Raw genomic sequence first — 18,069 nt, 5'->3', positions numbered from 1 at the left:
AACGCTTGAACCCTTTTACATTTGATGAACGTATCGAATTCCCCATATTGCCAAAAGCGGCAAAATTTATGGCTGTTTGATTTATTTTAACTTTTAACACGCCCCAAACAAATGCTGCCAATGAGGCGCACAGAAATCTGCACGGAGCCGTGAGGGGGATGTGGTGGGCGGAGAGGCGTGTCGAATTTTACTGGGCAGTAAGACTTGGGTGGAAGAGACTATGTTTTGATTCCGGGCGTAGGATTTGACACTCTGAACTTAACGCCACAAATCTTCACAGAGCTTTTTGGTGTGCCTGAAACTAAGAAGTGAAAGCCGAAAAAGGCAGCTGATTGGAATATTTATGTGCATATTATTGAATCTTTAAATGAATTCAACAATATATACGATAATACAGAAAGTACTTATTGTTATTTAAATTTTGCCTATGAATGGGGCAAATGAAGACAGTTTTGTTAAAATATGTGTAGCATTATTTTCTATTCAGTAAAAATTCAATGGATTCAGGGTATACAAATATTCATATGTTATTTTTTGAAAAAAAAAATTTTTTCAAGCAATTAACATTTAAAATAAACTTGCAGCTAGCAACTTTTATTCTGTGATACAATAAACCAACTCAAAATTAATTATGTATAATTTTTACCTGCCAACAAATTTCTGCAGAACAATATAGTAAATTATCTAAAATTCTCGGTGGATCTAAGCAAATTCAGATTATTTCTTTTTCACATTATTCAAACTTTTCTGCCAGTTTCTCTATTATTTGTGTGTATTATTTAAATCTATAGAAAATCAACAGCACCTGCTCAACACATATACTTTATATTTTTGTTGTTTTTTTTTTTTTTTGCATAATTATGCTGTTTACCTTAAATCATTCAATTGTGAGCATGGCGGGCCGTAAACCGCACTTAACCCTCCCCCTGAAAGGAACTCTGGAAGCCAACTCCTCACCTTGGCATTTGCCGTGGCTGTTGCTGTTTCCGGCTACCCCAATCAGAAAACTCCGCATCCATTTGCGTATTACGCTTCATTATGCAGATTTCTTGCCGTTCAACATTTTCTCTCTCATATATATACACATTTTTTTCTTATTTGTTATTGTTGCATGGCTTGCGGCTTGGAAAAATATTTTTATTTAATTTATTTATGAATGAAATGTGGTGTGGGGGAGGGGGTAGGTAGTGGTACGCAAGCCTGGTAGGCTGGCAATAAAAGCAATTGCCACACACACACACACACATACACACTGTCAGCCCCGCCCCTGGGCGCCTACCGCATTGTCACATAGATAAGCCGCGTCTGGCTTAACTCATAAAAAAGTGCCAGCAAAAGGATAATAAAACAACATCAGCAACAGGACGAGGCACAGGGTCGGGCAAAGGCAAAAATCTGAACGCGTGCGGATTTAAATTTTCAACAAAAATAAGCAACGAATAAGTGTAAAACGAGAGCGACTAACAGATGCCCTGTAGCCAAGGCAAACATTTATAATCCTATCAAAAACCAAGGCGCTTTTCTGGAAACCAGTGAGAGTTCTGAAAAACCATCACTTCAAATACATTTCAATAGGATATAGAAAACCTTTACACCAAATTTGCTAATGCTAGCTCTGACAGGCTACAAGTTCGTTGGGCCTGGACCAGCTCATTAATGTACAGGGTATAATAGATAGACATAAAAAGACGAGCGTGTCTCGAGTCTGGGCGTGCATTTCACAGCCATGGTGGGAAATAACTCGAGTATGAACCGCCTCACACATGACTCCACAGAAAATATACTCGTATTTCCAAATGGTTTTGGTTCGATATATATATATATATGAACATATATAATGACAATAATCAAAAATTCTCAGGCTACCCATTTGGGCTTTGTAATTTGCCGCGCGCCACAAAGAATCCGAGACTCTGGACGAGCGAGAAATGAATTTAAAAACAATTTGCGGTCGGGCAAACAACAAAATACAAAAGCAGCCCATGAGGTAAAACCGCAAAGACAACAATTAAGCGTTACAAATGATTATGAATAACCATTTTTTTGTTCATTCCCTCCTCCCTCTTCATCTCTCTGCACAACATTTGGTATGTAGTTCTCGTTCTGGCACCTCTTTGGTAGCTCTGCCCTGAGAAACGGAACAGAATTGTACTCGTAATGGAATTTATGCCGCTGGGCTATTTAAACTCGTACTTCCCTTTGTGAGCTAATGTATGCGTTGATCTTCAACGAGCTCAGCGAGACTCATTTGTTACAGGTTTTATGAATGAACACGTCGAGATGACGAAGAGTTCAGTTAAACCTTATAGAAAGAACAAAGTACATTCACAGATACGATTTTCTAAATATTAAAGAAATCGGAATTTTTATATTTCTTACATACTAATTTTAAAACTTTTCGTAATTAACAAATCTTTACATCAAATGTTCATTTTACTAGCATGTTCATATATGTATATAAATAACCAAATTTGCAAAACTTTCAATAAAGACAAACTTCTACAGAATCTTTTGAGCAAATTCAATTAAATATTACAACAAGGCCCTTGCTATACTTATTACATTAAGATGTATTTCAATACGCCTATATTTAAATTGAAAATTATTTAAAATATCGACCAAAATAAGTTTGTTCTCTAGCATAAATATACTATGTATGCTTGCATGTGTGTCAGCTCTACTCACGAATTGGTGATCGCACCATCAACTGCCCGGCTAGCTCAGTCGGTAGAGCATGAGACTCTTAATCTCAGGGTCGTGGGTTCGAGCCCCACGTTGGGCGAAGCGAAATTTTTTGGTTTTTTTTAATTTTCAATTATAAAAATGATTTGCCCAGTTTGTGCTTAAATTTTATAATAGCAATAATACATGCTGACTTTTTACATTAGACACACTGGCAACCTATTTGAACATTTACGTACTATTTATTCGTTAATATACTTATTTAAATATTTAAAAATCAAATAATTGTTCATAATATTAAAACACACTTTCTAAGTGGCACCTAAGTGTTTTGTGTTAATTAATTAAAAGCAAAATATACTTATATAAAAAACGTATTTCTAATCGATCCTGCCAGGAGTCGAACCTGGAATCTTCTGATCCGTAGTCAGACGCGTTATCCATTGCGCCACAGGACCGTCCGTCTGAAAATAACATTAGCTAAATACAAAAATAAAAAAGTAATAAAAAGATCTGCAGAATTTGATTATGTTAATCGCATATTTAAGACTTTTTTAAAGAATATAAATACATACTTTCTAATATGATTTGGATTATAAGTTGTTGCAAGTCTTTCCTTGAGGGTAAAACACGTACGAAAATAGTTTTTTATTAGATTCTATTTTAATGCTAAATTTAATACCGTCTAAAGAGATTTAAGGGAAAGTGGAAAGGAAAAGCGACCTTCAGTAATATATTTGCATTCTGCAATACACACCACGCACACACATACATACACACATCTATAAAACAAATATATTTCCATACATATTTTTGAAAATACGCAGCCTGTTAAAAAATATTTAGAGTGGGTCCAGCGTATAGAATTTTGGCCCCGTGCCCAGCCGCAGGACAATTTATATTACAAAAAACTTTACGCAAAAGCTAGCTGGTTAAACAACAAATGGAGCAACACTGGCTGCCCCGCCCCCTCACTGATTCATTCTCTCTCTCTCTTTCCAACACGCAACACACAACCCTAGCAACAGAGCATTTCATCTCTTTGTTTCTGCCTGTGGCCAGCGCCTGTGAAATATTTTCCACATGCAGTTAAAAATTAGACGAGGGGATAAACAAATACATTTATTACATGCAAATACAACAACAAATAACGATGCCAGCGCTGGCGTCGCGGTCGGCATCATCGTCGCCGTCGCTTTTGTTGTTGCGTCAGTCTCGCCGAAACACACGCCTCCAACTCCGCCTCCGTTAGCCAAGTGCCGGGGGCTGGGCAAAGCAGGGCAGGGGCGCACACACGTGACTTTAAAGCTCATGGGATTACATTCAACGCAGTTTTGTGCGGGGATTTTGGTATGCAAAAAAGCTTAGGAAATTAATGCGCCGAAGGAAATGCATTTAAATTATGTGGGTGAATGCTTGAGTGCTGGTAGGTGGGAGGACCGGGGGAGCTCACAACCGCGGGTTTTCCGAAGGTGTCCGCTGTGACAGCCGCAGCCGCAGCCGACCGCCCGCATTAATTTATAATTTGGCGCCGTTGGCTTCGGCATCGGCGCTTAACAAATTTAATGGCGGCTTCACAAATGAATACAAATTGCAATTTGAACTTTGAGTTTTACAATTTTGTAATTAACAGCGAAAACATTTTGCATCATAATTCTTGAGTTCCGGCCCAGCAAAGTATTTTCAAATTTAATTAAGTTGCATTGGCCACGCAGATTTGTCCCAAGTCTCTGTCAGCAGGGGGTGTGTGGGTCGGGCGCAACCCTTTTCACAAACGAAATCTTGGGCAAAAGTTTTTTAATGCCTTGGCCAGACGGCAGAAACACATAAATTTCCATTGTCCGGACAAATAAACATTATGCTGCACTTTTTTTCTTTTACTTACAAAGTGTACACTAAACAACATGGAAAGTGTCGTACTAAATGCTAGCTTTGGATTTTAAAAAAAATACCAAAAAAAAACCAACTATGCTATGCTGCCGGGCTCAAGCAGCATGCTATTTTTTTTTTGGTAAATTTACATTTATTACAAGTCATTCCAATTAGTCTCATTTTATGTTGCTTAGTGTAACAATTGTTTATCCTGTCGACGTCCTGTGCGTCCTGATTTGGCTCACCTTCTGCTGACGTATGACATTGCAGCATCAATTGTTGAGACTACACGTAATAAAATCGTCATAACGAGTCGACCCGTGCACTGCCCCGGCCGTGATAGCAAGGGCGAGGCCGCTGTTCTTGGTCATTAACGGCGTTAAGCCCCGGCCGGGTTGCACTGCTCCCGGAAGGAAATCGTGGCTGACTGACGTGTGTGTTTGCACAACCAACGGGAACACACACACACACACATACTGACAAACAACCAATTCATTCGCACCCAACCATTCATTTATTCATTCAGGCCATCCTTGCAGGCATTGTCATTAGCGTTGCTCGTGCTCTGTTATCCCTTTTTAATAAGGTTTACTCAGCATTTTTGTATTTTTTTTATCTTGCTATGTTTATTATGCGAGATTTGGTTTTTGTTATGCGCAAGCAATTGTGCAAGCACACAACAACAACAACAACAACAAAGCACAGAAGTGAACTTTGATTACGCTTGTGGGGCTAAAAGCGCAGCAAATTGAAAAGCGCAGCTTACAATGTTAACAACAAAAACTTAAATACTACAAAAATCGCATACAGCTGCATTCAACAGCTTAAATTATGCAATAAATCAATTTACGTAAAAATTCGAATTTGCAAAGAATACACGAAAGTCTGTGGTAATTTCCAAAAATAATTATCGCAGCATTGTAAAAAATCACAATTACCAATAACGATATTCGATAGAGGTCACGATCTGTTGTACTATTCAGCAGTGCTTTTTCATCTGTTACTTTTACTATCGCAGCTTTGGAACACGATCACGTGATAAGTAACAAGTATGGTTGAATAATTTTGGCTTTCTACAACCTGGTCACATTATTCAGTTCTGCTATTTTATCATGTGTGGAGTTAGTGCCAATTGGTTAAAGGCCAAAATTTGTTTTAATTTAAAGTTAATTGGAGCTATCAAAATATTGTTTATAATTGAATTAGTGTCGTTTATTGAAATCGAGCTATTAAAATGCTTAAAATTGCATTAGAATTTGATATGCTCGCAAGCCACCTGCTGGACGATTAGGAAGAAGAAGCACTCACATTTTACGCAGCATTGCTTAAAAGGGCTTAGGATATATGAATGTGATCAATTTCATGTTTAAAGTGAAATAAATGTGTGGTTTTGTGTGTAATTAAAAAATACGACAGTTTAAGCGTACACATACATTTATATCAAAAGTCAAAGAGAAAAAAATGCAATTCTAAAGTGCTTTCAACTTGGTGCACATATGTATGTACGTACATATGTTTGTACGTATGGATGTAGTTTGATACGCAAGCCATAGCAGACAAAAGTTATTTGTATGCAATACTATGCAAATACACACATGGAATTTTTGCTCTTCTTTAACTTTCATTCTTTGCTTGAATGACTGCGATTCCTATGCTTAAATCTTTTCGGTCCGTTATTCGTTATTTCTGGAGGCCGCCAAAGTGTCTGCTCATTATCTTCTGCGACCTTGTTTGCATCGCATTTTCTGACGTCATAGCCTTTACTTTTATTTGCCCCTCTTGCTAAATATTTTGTGTAAGTGTATTATATAAAATGAATTATGCAAATTAAAACTTAATAATATAATATACCTTTTTTATACTTTGCAGCTAATCATGCTTGGACTGTGGAAAAATTACATGTGCAATATGTAAAATTACAGAGGCTACAATTGAGTGGAATAGCAACATATAAAAAGTCAAACTTTAAAGAACGCACCACTTTGATTTTTTTGTGGTAAGTGTATATTATATTCTTTTCTTTAAATCAAATTGAGTCTTGTTGCTCGCTTGTCATTTTTTATTAAGAAAAATTTTAAAGAGTATTTTGAGTACAAGTTGTTTCTCTCTCTTGAACTCTAGAGCTCTGTCTCAACGGCTGCCTCACTTTCTCTAATATTTTGTGGCATTTTCTTCTCAACATTATCTAAATTGTGACAAAAACTAAATATTATTGATTCAATAGTCCTGCTATGGCTCTTGGTACCTTATCTGTCAAACCATGAACCATTAGCCAAATTAAATGCGTGTACATCCATTACTTTGCCACCTCCCCACTCTCACATACTCCTCTACCCGTCGCTCCCATCAACTAATCTGCCTACGTGCCTTGCACACCGCATTGCATTATCTCGCGTAAATCTTGCCTGAGAATAAGAAAAAACGTTGTGCGTGTACTCGAAATTAAATTGTTATCAAATCGATCAAAGCCGCAGCATCATTATCTGCGCATTAGTCGTGGCTGGCCAATAATAAAAAACAAGAAAAAAGACAACAACGAACTAAAGGAGGAAAAGCTGTAATCTGTAATAAAAAGAGGTTAACTCTATAGTGCGGAAAACAAGCTCTTGATAAGCAAGTTTTTCTATTTTTCCCGTTTTTTGTTGTTTTTTGTTTTCATGGTCGAGTCGCAGGTCTCGTAAGTGCAGTGCTTGGCGCAATGTTGTGGGCGTGGTCGAGTGTGTCCAGTGTTTCAGTCTGGGTGTTGAGTGGACCCATTCGTGGGCTGGCGCCTGGACTGTAGCTGGCAATAACTTCTAATTAATACACGAAAAGCATAACGAAAGCTAATTATGAAACTAATGAGCTTGTTGGCAATGCAAGAGCACCACGAAGCGGGCAACAAGCAGCGGCAACAACAACAACAACAACTACTAACAAGTAAAAGTGCTCTCGTCGGTCATGCCCGACTAGTGGATACCTTGTAGCTGAAATGAAATTGTGTGTTGATAGATAGATTTCATTTTTAAAATTTTGTGATGAGTTGAGAGAGGGGATCAAACAAGTATGATATTATTAGGCGTTATCTCTTATCATATGCGAGATATGCTTAGAGTACTTGAATTTAAAAATCGATATTAATCGATTAAATGAAAATGGGTAAAGTTGTTAATAACTTGAAAATGGTATTCGATAATAAACTTGAATGGCTCTTGTCTTTAGCTGATATAAACTATGATTATACATAATAATCATACCAACATATACGGACGGACGGGCAGACGGACGGACAGATTTGATTATGCCTCAATCTGCATGTAACATCCCTTTTCAATGGGTATACAGGGTATAACTGCCTTAAGTGTTAACGACGCTGTGCTTAACAAGGCGAGCGCCGCCGTTCGCAGCCGCCGCTCCAGGTGCGAAATACCATGAAAGAGTAAACGCGAATGGTCGCTGCCTACCTTGGGACATAGTACACACATACTTGCACACACACAGGTAACGCATACACATATACATATATGTATACGCTTATGTATGTACATATTTCATTTCAATTTCCTTTTTGGTTGCGCGTCTTTTTAGCATACTTGATTATGGTCTTTGGCCAGCAGCAGCAGCAGCAGGGGTAGGAGTCGAGGCGGAGACAGCAGCAACATAAAGAAAGGGGCTGGGCGCTGGACGTCGCCGGCCATCAGTCACTTATGCGCACGGCACGTCACTCAAAGCGAACACACACTCCACACTCATCACACACACACACACACTCCACACTCATCACACACACACACACAGGCACATACAACACACCCAGCTAAATAACAGAGCGGGGCACAACGCAGGCAACTTAGTTGCAACCTCGCAGAGCGTCACCCAGTCCAGAGTCGCGGTCTGAACTGAACCGAACTGAACTAAACCTACTCGTCCGCTGCCGCTACTGTCATTATCTTGTTAACTTGTTGTTACGTCAGCCGTTCAGTGAGTCTGCTCTTGAGCTTGTATATATATTGTTGCTATATAAGTCTTACATACTCTGATGATCATTTGATTGCTGGTAAAACAGCTAGAGGCAGACGAAGAAGTTTCACTTCAATCTAAAGCAAATTCGTTTTATTGCGAGATATTTGCATCGATTGGTTGATTTACAATTACAATGTTTTAGAGTTTCTAAACAGTAACAGATATTTCGGGCAAATGCATTCGAAAAAAAGAAGATCTTTATTCAATTCTCAGCAATTGTTTTGTAAGCAACTAAACATTTTGTTAAAGTCAGGCTTTGCTTTATGTAAATCTCAGTCGATAACTATTCTCTTTTATAATCTCAGCAAACATTTTGTAAAATCGAATCTGTTTTCAAATTAAAAGCTTATGAAAAAAAAGAGAACGTAATCGAAACATTGTGCAATTTGCAAGAGAAAATTATCATAACTCACTAATCTCTCAGCTCTGTAATGTGCAAACTGTGCTGTAGATTGCAAAGTTTAATCTAGTTGAAATTTGCAATTTGCATGCCAGAGTCGATTTCTTAAGCTGTTCCTATATAAATGCCCAGCATTGTGGATGTTGTTCTGCTCATATGCTTGGGCCCACATTAGTGGCCATTTACAGCGTGTGCATCTTGCTTTAATTCGTCTGCCCAGTACCAGGCCCTTGCTCAATATTCCCCATACCTCATGCCTCACGCCGCATGCCGCATGTGTAATAATAATATACACACAGGTGTCCCAGGGTTCTGGCCGTGGGGCAACGTCAGCTTCGTACTTCATCAATAAGCGGCTGGGGCGATGGCGCTGCATGTAGCACATGTAGCGGCGATTACGCGTAATAATCATCATAATCAAAAGTCGCAACACGAAATGAGTTTTGACTTGTTGTTGTTGCTGTTGTTGTTGCTGCACAAGGATAACCAGTTAGGGATTGTTATGGTCCAGCAGCGTTGCGCGCGCTCCATATAGAATTGATTAATATTGGCATTGAGCATAGGAAATGCTCTCTGGCGTTGGTGGTTTTCGCCATCTCATTACATCGATGCGGCCCAGTGAATTTTGTGGTATTAGGCGCACACAACAAGGCAAGGCAGGGCAGGCCAGGGCAGCGGCATTCCAAATTAAACTTATACTGTGGCGTGGGCTCATAAAAAACAAAAAAAACTTTGTTAATCATAAGTATTAAGGAAGTGTTTTCCTGGATGCTGCTTCAGAGTGAGAAGGTTGTTTTGCTGATGCTAGGTTAAGGTTCAATTTCCAGGTTTAGGCTGTTATCCACTGATTGGGAGCAACCTGAAAATCATTGTGGTAGCTCTTTTCATTGAAGTATAATCGAAAAGGTTTAAGTACTTGTATAAAGATTAAAGTTCTCAAATATGCTTATATTTAAATGGTATACTTGTTTGTCGATTATGAACCGAATCTTAAACCAAATCAACTACTCAACATATAGCCGAACCCAAACCCCAACTAACCATAGTCTTTTTTTTTGGTTGAGTCAAAATAGAGAACTTTTAAGGTAGACTCGGCACCATAGTGAAAATTGGGCTTTAAACATTTGATTTATCTCTTAATTTGCCCCCGCCTTCTCTATGAACAACACGCATTATTTTCGAGTAATTATGAATTAAAAATTGAATTTTTATTATCCCAGTTTTGAAAATATTTTCAATATCAAGGCTTGAATCAAAACTTAAGTTTATGGATATGGGGAATTAGGCTTACGAACCAAACCGAATCAGCCTTGGTATGATCTTTTAAAATGAAAAGTCCCTGGAAAAACTACTCACAAAAACAAAAAGAATTAAAGCTTACTGTAGCGGATCTCTTTGTTTGCGTCATAAATAGCTTAAATCTGCCATAAAAACCGGCCAATCATTGCAGAGGATATGATTTTATACCCTCTTATGCTGAATTCTTTTATAGCTAGTCATATATCCAATCCTTCTTGTAATTTTAGTTCTTCTTATTTACACGTATCAGCGTACTCGCCATATCTCTTGCTTTTATTGTATCGCACATATCTGGTTTTATTTTAATATCTTGTTAGTCCCACTTTTATGGGACACTTCATAACGCCGCTTGTCCAGTCATAATCTATTCTTGACTCACTGAAGCCAAGCCCAACCCAACAAAAAGTAACCCACTCTGATTTGCGATGTATATCGCATGCATATCCAGGTGGTACAGAGCTTTTTTTTTTTTTTTTTTTTTCTGTTTATTAGCTAATTTATTGATACTATACATGAGCATCTTAACCTAGCTTGACTATAATGGGATAGACATACTTAATATTACCTATTAAGTTTTATAATTATTCAATATACATTATATTTTAGTATGATTGTTATTATTTTTATTTATTTTTTTTTTTTCAAATGATTACCCGGTTTGGGAGGTCGATGGGGTGGATTCTGCGAAGTCTCCGTCGCTTTCTTCTGAAAAGTCTTCTAGCCAATATATTGGGGTGGGCAGAAAGACGGGCCATGTAGCTGGTGGACTGCTGACGTAAGAGGTCGCCCACCAAGGGGACCTTTAGGTCAGGTGGTACAGAGCTGAGCTCTATAAACGCAAAAAATAATAATTAACTGACCATCAAATCAACAGCACGTACTTCCTACGTGAGCATCATTTTACGAGCTGGAACTCTGTACCGCCTCTCTATGCCGCTTGATTACTCATTTGCGATATAGTATGTGGATAAGTTTGGGTCTAGGGCTACGTGCGAAAATGAAAACTACTAAAACTTGGCCAGGTCAGAAAACTACAATCAAAGTCAATTGGTTTTTGAGGTAGGGGTGGGCACGGGAGATAGCTGCGAGTGCAAGCGTTTAAGTGCTAGCTACCGCACTTACCGCATAATTAATATGGCGAAATGCAAGCCAGACAAACAGACAGACAGACGGACGGACAGGACAAACAGAACAGGCTGGACAGGCAGAGAGGACAATGCTGTCAGTGCAGTTACACGCACAGGACATTTGCATTTGATTTACGCACTGAACAATTCCTCAGAGCTAGCAAATGCTCTCCATGAGAGATGGGTGCGTGAGAAGCTTAGGCAAGGGGAAAAATAATATTTAGTTCCACTAATAATTTGATTATGTAATTTATTGGTTTTGTAATGCATTAATTAAAACACCTAAGTAATTTTAATTCGTGTGAGGTATTGGCGTGTTCGATTTTTTTATTTTTATTAATGTTTATTGTATTGAATCAAAAATAGCATACATTTTTATTGCAATACAGTTGGCTTAGGTGATGTTTCGCCAAGCCTGTTCGATTTTATTATGTCGCGTCTTTATTAGGTCGTGTCTAGTCTAGTCTCTGCATGAAGAGTTGTTCCACTGAGCTCGAACACGCACCTAATCGAGTTTCTCAACACGAGCATCTCGTGTCTGCTGTTGAATGTTCGTGTTATGCGTTCATCTCAACTCGAACACGTCTTGCCTACTCTTAAATGTTCGTGTCACGTGCTCATCTCTGCACGCAGCACAGCCTCCAGGGCAAAGAGGCCGTCGGTTCGCCCTTAAGGCAAAGTCAAGCCATAAAACTTTGGCTTAAGTGCAAATGCGCTCAAATCTGCACTTAGACAAGTGACTGTGTTTGCCTCTTTGTGTGTGTTGGTGTGTTTGTGCGAGTGTATGTGTATATGTATTACTATAATTAAATTGAAAATTACTGCCAAGCAATTGCAATTGTCCACACGACTGGACAGTGCACCCCGGTCTACAATGTTAATTATAGGTATATGCTTGTGAGTGTGAGTGTGTGTGTGGGCTCTAATCATTGTCTGTCTGTACATCTGTCTATGGCGAAATGTATCGGAGGTTGGGCCCCAGCCACGCATAAGTTATAAATTATGCATAGATGCATAATTTACAGCTCGTAAGGTCAGACAGTTGCATTTGCCAACAGCGCACCCCCAAGGACCGCTGCACAACTACCATTAGTTGTCCTACTCCCTTGCAATTGTGGTAATAAACCTAATGTTGCTATGTTTCGTAACGCCCACTTTTCTGAAATAGTATTCTGGTATTCTGAGTGAGAGACTCTCAGAGAGAACTTATTAATCTGCACAAAATATTTATCAAAAAACAATATTGTTATTGTCCAATTCGTACTTGAGCTAAAAACGGTGTTTAGATCTACCGAAATATGAGCACATGTGGTCAGCCCTAGCTTGAAGCAAACCGTCTAAAATTAAAATATATGTCAGCTGTTTCATTAAAGTGTTCAGAATTAATATTCTGGATTTGCAATACTTTAAACTGCAATGTTAAATTTCTCATTTTTTTTTTAAAACATTTTGTTCTTTATATACATACTTTTGAACACAGAAAATGTGTGTTAGATCATATCAAAGTGCATTTTGCAATATATTAAGTGTAGAATTTTAAAAAACATCAAAGATTATAAAAAATGAATACAAATTTTTGTATTTGAAATAAAATTTTGCATATTCACAATAATTTTAAATATTAGAGATAACATTTAGAATTTATAAAAAATCCATGAAGAAATTACCTGGCGTGGCCCGGGCTAAATGAATAACGTTGAACATTTCAAATTCATATTTTTTTAATTTTAACAAACATGATTAAACGAATAAATGTGATAAGAGAAAGAAGAAAGGAAGCAATCAGTGCTTCGCATGGGTTGGATCCCTAAACTTAATGCTGGCTGTGTTGCTTAGCCCACAACGTTACTCTATCCTGTTGAAGGCTGGCATAGATAACATGCGACACGCATTGTAGTTGACAAAATAAGAGAACAAAACCAACGTTTTCTACCACTTAAGAGTAAAAGATTCCAAAATAGAAATTTCAACTTCCTATCCCTTACGACGTGGGCTCTGCGTTGATCCCCAATAAGTTGGTTCGTCAGTCTTGTTAAACTCCTGTTAAACTATATATTTTAACTACCAAAAATCGTACACATGTAAGCCCTTTGCATTTCACTATAACTTTTCCAAACTCCAATCAAGTTTTCTGTTTTGATTTTTAAACACATTTGTCTGACTTTTTGCCAACAACAAAAACCAAGAACACGGATCCACTTAAAATAGTCGAAGAAGCACTTCGATAGTGGTTCATTGTACCATGCATAGCTCCGCGTGTGTGTGTGTGTGTAGTTTTCCCCACACACACACACAGCTCAGACACCTCTTAACCACTTGAGAACTTGTTTTTTTGCATTGGTTTTAACCGCATCATTTTGATGTATTTTGTGGCTGAGGTTGTTTAGAGCTCGTTGTTTTTACTGTATCATCATCACGAGTTACACGCACGAGCTGCGTCTGCCTTCAGTTTTGCATATATACAGGAAGGGATTGTTGTAGCGGGGATTTAGAGGGGGGAGGGCAGGTTGAGATGCCCAAAGTGCCGACAACAACAGCAGCGACGGTTACAAATTATCATGCATGTGTTTGTCTTGATTTCTTTGTCTTATTGCATTTTATTCAAATTTCCTACCGTGCGGTTTTTACGTTTATATCTCGTCGGCATCGATTTGCAATTCGCAATCGTAATCAGCTCGAAGGCAGCTCTAGAGGAATACATATAGGAATGCAATGCATATATATATATATAGGTATATATCTTTTGCTGTTTTGTATATATATATGTATATATTTGTGCTGTGGTCCGACGATGACAGGCAGACAAAGAGGCGGTTCCCAGCAGAAATGTTTATTGTGTGTGCTCTGTAGTTTGTTGTGCCAGTTTTCAACAGCTGATGGTGAATATTTATGTTTTGTTTGGTTTTAGGAAAAAAGGAATAACTGAATACAATCAAGTGTGCTGCATAAAATGCAAGCCTGAACTATAAATTATCACAAGATGTGTATATATAAAGTTGTTGATGCAATACTTGCAAATGGGTTAGAAAGGATTTTACAAACTTTAAAGTTATTGTTTTCTATTTAAATACTAATAAAATGCATCTGCGATATTGTATTATATATATAATTGATATCCTCGACCTTGCGACCATATCAAGCCTTTACTATATACAGCATTTAATTAAGTTTAAATTAAATTGACAAGGCTTCAAAATTTGGGTAATGCGGAAATTTAGATACCAGTAAATTAATATTTGTTCTTTAGTTAATTTGATAGAATATCTTGTCATTTCAGAAATATCTAAAAAAATAATTAAAAAAAATATATATCCAATTTTTTAATAATTTATTTAATTTTAGATATAAGCTAAAATAAATTTATTCTTTGTTCTAATCTTTCTTTAATTTATGCGATATATCTCAACTATTACTCTATGGTTGGAATTATTGTTTTCTCTGTATCAATTGCAGAAAGCTCAAACCTTTACTAAAGTATTTAATTTAAAGATATTTTAGTTAATTTTTGCAAGCCTTTTGGAATATTAAAGCCATTGACAATGTGTAAATACTCGGAAATAAACCTAAACAATGTATCTTTAATAGAGCAAATAGCTCACACACAACTCTGTGGGTCAACTATGTACAATGCATATATTAAATATCTAGAAACAATATGATAACTATATTCAAGAGCCCACTCAAATTCATCTGCATCCCTCTCGCTCTCTGTCTGGCTTGTCCTACACAAATGGCAACCGCACATAGTTACAGTTCTTTTGTGGTCAACAGTCATCAACAACAACAGCAACAATAACAACATGACGTTAATACTTATACAACTTTTGTAATGGCCGGCAACGATATTTGCATTGGCATTCCACTTGAACCTTTTGACCACCCATGAAAAATACCTAAACATTTTATAACTTCGAAGCCGCATTATTTTAACTCTGCGTTTTTCTTCTCCATCTTCTTTCTTTCTGCTGCTTCTCGGTCACGTGTTCTGCTCGCAATCTAATGTAATTTTTGGGGCAAGGTAAAAAGCAAGAAGAAGCAAATACCTTTTGTCTTTTAGTTTATGGCCCGTAAGGGTCGACAGCTGTGTTTGTAACCAATTTGCTACCGTAAAAAAAAAAGAAAACACACACCCAAAAAAAAGCATATTTTACAGCACATGTAAGTGCACGGGCAGCTCGGTTCTTGGCATATTTTAAACATTTTTCATTTGCATTTAGTGAACATGTGTGTGTGTGTGAGGGTTAAGATCAAGAGAAAAAAGTCTCATAACAATTTTCACCTGTCCGTTGAAGGTAAAACTGGCAATTAGGCTGGCTAAACAATGAGCTGAATTGTAAAAGCAGCCGCAGCCTAAGGGCAAGTCCAATGCATTGATTTGCCTCGGCCTTAATTTGATGACTATCTAAATGTGGGAGAGGAAGAGGGGCTGCTGTTGGTGACACACGCACAATTGTGGGGGAAACGAACGACGCTCAAATTGCTTATCAAAGATGCACAATCAAGACAGAAGCATAAGAAGAAGAAGAGCAGCGCATGACGCACCAGCATAAAACAAGGCAACACTCTGGGTAATGGGTATTGGATAACTGAGAGTATTGAATATTTCAGTTTGAGTTCAGGCATCGAGAAGTACTCACTCATAGAGGGCAACTGTTGACTGCAAGTCATACGCGACCGAGTGGAGCACCGTACGTGGCATAGACAATCAGTTGGGTAATGTGTGCAAAACAAATCAAGCAACAGCGCTCAGATATAATCAAAGGCGGCACACTGCCACACACAACAGCAATAGCAGCAACAATAACAACGTTCAACCAGGGATGGGTGCAGAAAAAAACATTTCAGATTTTGCTTTACATTTTACGTTAAAGTAGCAGCCTGTCTGAAGCTTAGCACACAAATATTTGTGAAACTATGGCATTAGTTCAGGCTAAGCAATTTGTAGATTTTTATTAAAAATAAGGTTTGGGCTTCGCACAGTTAACAACACTTTTTATAGCGACACTAAAGAGATATCTAAAAATGCTAATTAACAGCAACTGGATCACGATTTTCATTTACCTACACCGATTTGCCACTGGCTCACTGTTGCCATTTACCAACACTTATTTGCCATATTTTAAATTCCCTAAATAAAATGTATGACTTTTTGTGGTTTTTGGTAATTAACTATTCCTCCAATTATTTTTTTATTCTCTTGTTTTTATAGCTAATGGGGTTTTAAAGTCTCTTTACCAACACTGGGGTCTTAGTTTCTGTTAACCAACACTCAATCCTTAGTTTTCCTTTACCAACACTGCTTTGCCATACTTCTAGTGCCAATAATGTATATAAGATATGTTAACTTTATTTACCCCGGATCATTCTTGGCTTTTTTCTGCCAATTTTAATATATTTATACATATTTTTATATTTTGTCGATATATATTATAAAATGTTACAAAAATTATATCGGTTGCAAATGCAACTGAACTTCCGATTCCATTTAATTTATAACTGCCAAAATCAGAGTCGATTGCAGCCCATCCCTAGCATCGATACGGTTTATGGGCATATCAGAAATCTGCTTCTTTGTCGCCGCCCCGCAGGCTTTTAGCTGCAGGCGGCGGCGTCGTCCTGTTCGTCTTCGCACTATTTTTCATTTTATTGCGCCGCTGCACATGGCTGTCAACTGCCAGCAGCCAGCAGCGAGCAGCCAGCAGTAGATGCGGCCTGAACCGTCTCGGCAGCCAGCTGCAGGTTCAGCTTCTTCGCAGACGTCGACGACGAGGACGCGCGCGCCCGCATATCGATTTCAGCGCATTGTGCCTGTTTGCATACAAATATCCTAAGGACATGTTATAGAGCGTTGCCCGTCCGTCCGCCTGCCCGCTCGTCCGTCCGTCCGTCCGTTCTTACCCTCTGCTGTCACACGTACGCATGTAAATTGTATTTGTGCGCAGCCCTTGTCGTCGTATTTAGTGGTTCCCTGTGCCGGATCCCCGCTCGGGCGCTTTCCTGCTTGTGCTTGATTTCATTTGCTGGGGCAATTGTCTTCGACGCTGGCGCTTGCATCGACTTTATTTTTGCCAAAAAACTTGCAGGCTCTCCATTCCAAAATTCAAACTCCATGCTCTTTTGCAAGTTGTCAGCCAAGTGGCAGCCATTTTTTTCTCTCTTGTTGCTGCTGCCTCTCCTCGGTGTTTCATGTGGCAGGACTTTTGCGCTTTTGTGCGTGCCTTCGCCTCCGTTTTCGCCTGCTGCTGACATTTGATGTTTAATTTCAATAACTCTGTGCGTTCGCTTTTTAATCTTACTTTTTATTTTTCTTCAATTTTTTTCTCTCTCGAGCATTTGTGTCTTTGACTGCCAAATAGCTTCAAGTGCTGTAAAATGCTCAAACACACTCACACACACCCAATTTCAATTACAGCTGCCATTGGCGAAAAGTGTTGGCTGTGAATTACATAAATTAAATTTTTCGAGTGTACAGACTTCAGTTGTCAACGCTTCTTGAAAATCTAATAGAAAGGCCGTCGAAAACGATTATTGAATGCTCAACACATTTTATTGAATTTATTTACTAGATTTTATTACAGCCATGAATCCAATCATTTAATGCACACTGTCTAGAAGAAAAAGTTAGGAGTACATATATAAATATAACAATAATAAATAAATTCTTAATTATAGTTAGGGTATAGGTAT

The 18,069-nt window shown here is 38.1% G+C and overlaps 1 long non-coding RNA gene and 2 other non-coding genes across 3 annotated transcripts in view; 2 read left to right on the top strand and 1 right to left on the bottom strand.

Moving 5' to 3' along the window:
• The first annotated feature begins 2,709 nt into the window (after window positions 1-2,709).
• TRNAK-CUU (transfer RNA lysine (anticodon CUU)) lies at window positions 2,710-2,782 on the top strand. Its single transcript has one exon. It is a non-coding gene; the product is annotated as a tRNA-Lys (tRNA).
• A 285-nt stretch (window positions 2,783-3,067) lies between these two features.
• TRNAR-ACG (transfer RNA arginine (anticodon ACG)) lies at window positions 3,068-3,140 on the bottom strand. The gene has a single exon. It is a non-coding gene; the product is annotated as a tRNA-Arg (tRNA).
• A 2,529-nt stretch (window positions 3,141-5,669) lies between these two features.
• The window catches only part of LOC135427167 (uncharacterized), a 203,575-nt gene continuing 191,175 nt past the window's right edge, over window positions 5,670-18,069 (top strand). Inside the window, exons 1-2 of the long non-coding RNA XR_010436002.1 lie at window positions 5,670-6,349; window positions 6,424-6,550. This is a non-coding gene — a long non-coding RNA (uncharacterized LOC135427167). The remainder of the gene's footprint in view (window positions 6,350-6,423; window positions 6,551-18,069) is intronic.

This window comes from Drosophila montana, unplaced genomic scaffold, assembly GCF_035044405.1.
Source record: "Drosophila montana isolate Dmon_TW-CO22-7 unplaced genomic scaffold, ASM3504440v1 contig_2127_1, whole genome shotgun sequence".
In the NCBI taxonomy this organism is placed as follows: domain Eukaryota; kingdom Metazoa; phylum Arthropoda; class Insecta; order Diptera; family Drosophilidae; genus Drosophila; species Drosophila montana.
The sequence above is the reverse complement of the archived record's forward strand: the minus strand, read 5'-3'. Positions and strand labels throughout refer to the sequence as shown.